This window comes from Tupaia chinensis, unplaced genomic scaffold, assembly GCF_000334495.1.
Source record: "Tupaia chinensis unplaced genomic scaffold, TupChi_1.0 Scaffold144982_1, whole genome shotgun sequence".
In the NCBI taxonomy this organism is placed as follows: Eukaryota; Metazoa; Chordata; class Mammalia; order Scandentia; family Tupaiidae; genus Tupaia; species Tupaia belangeri.
The window spans coordinates 418436-424680 of NW_006204841.1; positions in this window are offsets into that span (position 1 = coordinate 418436).

Below are 6245 nucleotides of genomic sequence, written 5' to 3' on the forward strand. Positions count from 1 at the left end.
TCGTCACATTAAAATAAATAAAGTTAAATAAAATAATTATTAAAAAATAATTCCAATTGAATGGGAGTTGGGTCCTGGCTTTAGCGTCTCCCAGAATGGTGGGAGAGATGGCTGTTGACCGGTGACGAATAAGCCCCCCATCCTTGGTTTCTTCTGTGGAGTATTTTGTACTGACTCCCAAAGCCTACCCCGGTCACCTTTCTGGCAGCAGAAAGCATTTCCATTTCAATTCGACTCGAGTCACCAGTCTAATATTAATTTTAATGTTAATTTTTTTTCCATTAGAAATATGATATCCTTATAAAGAACTGTCCGGCTGAGCAATGATATATAATTTACAAGCTTCAGACTTGAGGATGAAGCCCTTAGGGCACAGTGCCTCCAACAATGCCCCGTTTGTTCTCACTTGAACATACGTGCTCATGGGCATCTTTAAAGAACTATAAGGCCCGGTCACGAGCATATCCTCCAACTCTGACAAAGTGCCTTTTCCCAGAACAATGCCCATGATACGTCATCCGTCTCAGCATGCTAACAAGATACATTATGCTTTTAAGATCCAACCCCTTATCACAGTAGTACAGATGACTGTATATAACCATTCACAGCAATGGTTCTCATCGTATGTGACTTTTTTTTTTTTAATAGATTTTTCCTATAGTATGTGCGCTCGCCAGAGAAACAGAGATGGAGAGAGAGAAAGTAAGAAATCACCACCTGGGGGGAAGTGCCTGGTGTGAGTTTCAAGCCACCACGACTGGGACTCGAACCGCAGTTCACCATGTGGGAGTCCAGCACCTCAACCACTGTACCACCTGCTGGCCCCATATGTGACTATTTCAACAGGGTTGTGTTCTTGTAGGCAAGGTGGTACCTTGAAGTAGGGAAGCCGTGAATCGTAAGCAGCATTTAGAGTAAGTAAGGAATCGGAATTTGGAACCACGACATGCTAAAGCTGACATACGTCTTAGGGACCATGGGTCTACCCACATCTTTTTACAATAAGGAAAATGCAAACGAACATCTGAGTATCTTTCTGAGACATATCGCATGCATTTGTTTGCTGCATCCCCTCCAGAGAGGTACAGTTATTACCCCTTATTACAGATAAGGAGAAAGGACCAGGGAGGTCAAGCAACATGCCCAGGCTCACACAGCTGCACAGTGCGTACACTGGACTGCCACCAGGCGATTGTGTTTTCCTGAATCCCATAGAGGGGTGTTAACTGTGCAGTCGTGTGACTCTCCTGACACCAAGGCTGGAATTTGCACGGGCAACTTACTAGAGCACTAGTCCACTCGGAGATGTACCCGTGCATACTTTAAAGGAAAATAAGTGTCTATCCAGAGAGGCTCCTTTTTATAGAGTAAAATTTGAAAAGAATCTACTTATAAATTACTCCTGCAAAATTGACTTTCTAAAGCTTATCTTTTTTTTTTCTCTTTGTGAGAGAGAGACAGAGTGCCGGAGATAGGTATTCTGGACAGGGTCCCGCCATGACGACCCTCCCTCCTCAGTTCCCCCGTTCGTTGGGATTACAGGCACACACATGGCACCCGGGAACTGAATGTGGCCCTCCCATGCAGCTTCCGGCCTCCAGAAAAATCCCTACACACTACCCAGCCAGGCCTTGGACCGTGTATCTTAGAACTGCAAGAAATTAGCTTCAATTCTTTCTCATCTCTTAATCATGTGTGATAAAGTCACTAGAGTGGGGCCGCCACCACTGAGTTCTAGTGTGTTCTGCTGTTATAAGGAGAGGAAATGAGGTGAGCAGGGGCCACGTGGACACAGATTGGAACAAGCGGGGACTTACGGAGAGCCGCTCTGCTCAAAAGCCTGCCTTCTGCCTTACAGTCGCATCAGAACTTGGCTCCTGGACGCTAGAACTCCGCCCTCTGCCTTACAGTCACATCAGAACTTGGCTCCTGGACGCTAGAACTCCAAATCGTGAGGAGGAAACAGGTGCAGAGAGAACAAGAGACTGAGGCCAGCAGGTGGCGTAGTGGACTCCCACGTGGCTGAACACGATTTGAGTCCTGGAACTAGCAGCTTGAAATTCATGCTGGGCACGTGAGCACATGTGCTCAAAATCCCTAGAGGGGACCAGCAGTTAGCGTAATGGCTATGTCGCTGAACTCCCATGTAGTCGACCGCGGTTCAAGTCCCGGGCCCAGTGGCTTACACTCAAACCGGGCACGTGTGCGTGCGTGCCCAAGATCCTGAGAGGAGAATGGAGGAGAAGGGATTGCGGCATGGCCATCCCCCCTGGGGGTGATTTATCACTTTTTGTCTCTCTGTCTCTCTGGCAAGCGCACATGCCCTGTAGCCAAACAAACAAATAAATAAATAAAAAGATTTAAAAAAAAAAATCCCTAGAGGAGAATAGAGAAGAGATTGCAATGTGGCCATCTCCCCAAGGGGTTGATTTCCCAGTTTCTCTCTGTCTCTCTGGCTAGGGCACATACCCTATAGCAAAAATCTCTATTAAAAAATAAATTTAAAGAAAAAAGAGAGAGAGATCAAGAAACTAATGGGAGATGGAGAACAAAGACCAAGCCTCGTGCTCTGGGCCGGGCCGTCTCCCCTGCGTCCCGGCTCCATGTACTGACAGACGTCCTGTGTCCCATACTCTGTAAAGTCCAGGCATCTCTTTCTGGAACTTTCCATTTCCCCCAATACTCTCATGTGTATTCCCAAATATTTCCAGTCTCTGACTTACTTCCTATCTATTACTGTCTGTATCAGATCCAATTCATATGCCCAGGTCAGCTCTTTGTCACCTGCCCCCTGCCACCTGCCCTGTGGAAAGCTCTGGCCACTGCCCTCTCACCACTCCTCCCAGTGCTGCCGAAGCTCTCTGCCGCCCAAGGGCCTCCATTGTCTGCCTCTCCCCCAGAGTCTCCCAGCAGCAGCCAGAGCGGCTCCAACATCAAATCCGGCCTTGCAGACCCCAGAGGCAGCCCCGGGCAGCGTGGGGCAGCAGACGTCCTTCATCAGCCGAGTGACAACAGAGAGGGGCCAGTGGGAGACTGTCTTAGTCTGTTACTGCGGAGCTGACTGACACTGGGTATTTCATAAAGAAGCAGACGTTTATTCAGCTCACGGTTGTAGGTCCGGGGTCAGGGGCCAACTTCTGATGAGACTTTAACATGGTGGGGGGCAGGACCTTAAGCCGAGCAGCTGTCCGTAAGTGTCTCCTCGTGCTGGGCTGTGTCTGCGTAGCCCTGTCTGCCTCATCTCCTCTCATGGCACCAAAACACACCTGAACTGCATCATGGAGCCCACCTAACGTCACTCCTGAAGGCTCCACAGGAAGGGATTACATTTCTTTTCTTCCTTTCCCTTTGTCTTTCTTTCTTCCTTTTTTCTTTCTTTCTTCACTTTCCCTTTGTCTTTCTTTCTTCCTTTTTTTTAAGAAGTTTTTCCCTTAGGGCATATACAGTTGCCAGAGAGAAAAAGAGTCCTGGAACTAGCAGCTTGAAATTGAGCAGACCCAGTGAGAGGGAAAGTGAGAAAACACCCACCAGGGGGATATTCATGCCACAACCCCTTCTCCTCCATTCTCCTCCCGATCTCTTGGGCATGCACACACGCGCCTGGCATGACTTTGAAGTCACCCAGTCTAGGACCTGAACTGTGGTTGACCATGTAGGAATCCCGTAACATAACCACTACGCCATCTGCTGGTCACAAAGGGATTAATATTCACTTCATGTCTTTACCATACAACCAAGTCCAACACATGAACTTTTGGGGACATCCAGTCACCACTCACTGAGGTCAAATTCCAGAGCATGAACCTTTGGGGGACAAAGCGTTATCCAAACCATAACAGAGACGTAAGACCCGTCTTTCCCACACACACTGCTTTCAAACACAGCGATTCCTTCCAACCTCTCTGGAGACGTCTTCATGACCACAGGGCCGGCTGTGTTTGTTTTCGGAGGTGAGGTCAATGCAGTAGCGTTCCACCCCACTTCTCTGTGTGCCCTCCTCCCCCATGCCCTGCAGTTACACTCCCCAATAAAGCATTGATGTGAATCCTCTGCCTGGAGGTCTGGGTTCTACCCTACTCACATCACAAAAGCTTCATAGCAGTGGGTGAGTTTGGAGGGTAAAACTCACAGCTTAAAAATATCTTTTCAGGTACTAGCAGTTACCATAATGGCTATGTGGCTGGACTCCCATGTAGTCAACCACAGTTCGAGTCCTGGACCCAATGACTTAAACTCACACCAGCTGTGTGTGCATACGTGCCCAAGATCCCGAGAGGAGAATGGAGGAGAAGGGATTACAACGTGGCCATCCTCCCCCAAGGGGTGATTTCTCGCTTTCTGTCTCTCTCTGTCTTTCTGGCATGTGCACGTGCCCTATAGGAAAAACCCTTTCCAAAAAAAAAAAAAAGAAAAGAAAAATATCCTTTCAGGGCCAGCAGATGGCGTGGAGGTGAAGGCAGTGGATTTCCACATAGGTGACTGCGACTCTAGTTCTGGAACCAGTGGTTTGAGACCACGCTGGGCACATGTGCACACGTGCCCACAGTCCCAAGAGGAGAATGGAGTGATTTCTCACTTTCTCTGTCTCTCTCTGGTGAGGGCACACAGCCTATTGGAAAAAGTATTTTTTTTTGTTTTGTGGAGAGGTTTTCGCTATAGGGCACGTGCGCTCGCCAGACAGACAGAGAGAGACAGAGAGATAGAAAGTGAGAAATCACCCCCCAGGGGGATTGGCCACACCACAATCCCTTCTCCTCCATTCTCCTCTCGGGATCTTGGGCACACACGCACACGCACACGCACCCGGTGTGAGTTTTAAGCCACCAGGCCCAGGACGCGAACTGCGGTCAACTACGTGGGAGTCCAGCGACATAGCCATTAAGCTAACTGCTGGTTCCCCAGGAAAAAGTTTTAAAAAGAAGAAGAACTCTCTTCACAAACAGTTGACTGTCTGTGTGGGAGAGCGGCTATTCTGAGACCTCCAAGTTCTGGCAAGAGGGAGAGGGGATGAACACGAAGAAGCACAAACAAGGATGACTGTAATGCTCATCATGGATCTCCATGATTTTTTCTCTGGTTTAGAAAGTAATTTTCCATTGGGACCAGCAGATGGCGTAAAGGTTATGTCACTGCACTCCCACGTAGTCTACCGCAGTTCTAGTCCCATTCCCGGTGACTTAAACTCACGCCGGGCATGTGTATGTGCGTGTGTGCCCAAAATCCTGAGAGGAGAATGGAGGAGAAGGGACTGCAGCGTGGCCCTCCCCGCTGGGGGGTGATTTCTTGCTTTCTGTTTCTCTCTCTCTTTGGTGAGTCCATGTGCCTTATAGCAAAAATCTTAAAAAAAAACAAAAACCACTTCATCACTTAGCTTGCAGGAGCAGGTTCACCAGTGAGGTGAGGCTGTGGAAGTGAGTTTTCTTCTAGCCTGTCCAGGCATCCGGCAGGATCTTCAGCTAGCTCTTCAATTCAAGGTTGAGGCCAGGGACTCCCACCGCTTTGAACACTAGATGCTATTATAGCACCAAGTTTGACCCAGGAAGAGAGAGGAGGTTTAATTCACGGGGAAAAAAAGGCTCAGGAAAGCAGCTGCAAGCCCTGAGAATTGAGCACATGCCTCTGGGTCTCCAGCTATGTCAGGCACCAGGATAGGACTTAGAGTGACAATTATAGACACTTGATGACACTTACAGACACTTCCAGTGAGATTAGAACTAGAAATATCCACTGAACACGTTTTATCTGGAAGCATGACTTTGAATGATTTATAAGGGGTTAACTTACTGAATCCTCACCACAACTCTAAGGTAGGTAATATAATTAGTCACATTATCTAAATAAGGAAACTGAGGTAAGGAGCCCAGAGAGGTTCATCAATTTCCCCAAGGTTACCCAGCTTGGAAGGGGCAAAGCCCGGATTCAAATCCAGTTAAACTGACTCTAGAATCTACTCTCTTAGTCATTGCGACACTGTCAGACAATCTCCAGAAACCACAGCATACAGAGGGGACAGAACAAAATCCTCATTTGTGGCCATTGCTAAGCTGTGCTCTCAGCCCCAAGCCCATTCTCCTGCACCGGGCTTTAACACACGGGGGCCAGGACTCTGGGAGCCACCTTTCTGCTTTGTAACTGGCTCCTTATTAGCCTTCCAAATGGGAGCTCCTGAGAGACTGGAGGCTGGAAGGAGGAAAAGGGGCCTGTCTACGTCCTGTGGGCTTCTCATCCCTATCTAGCTTCCTGCT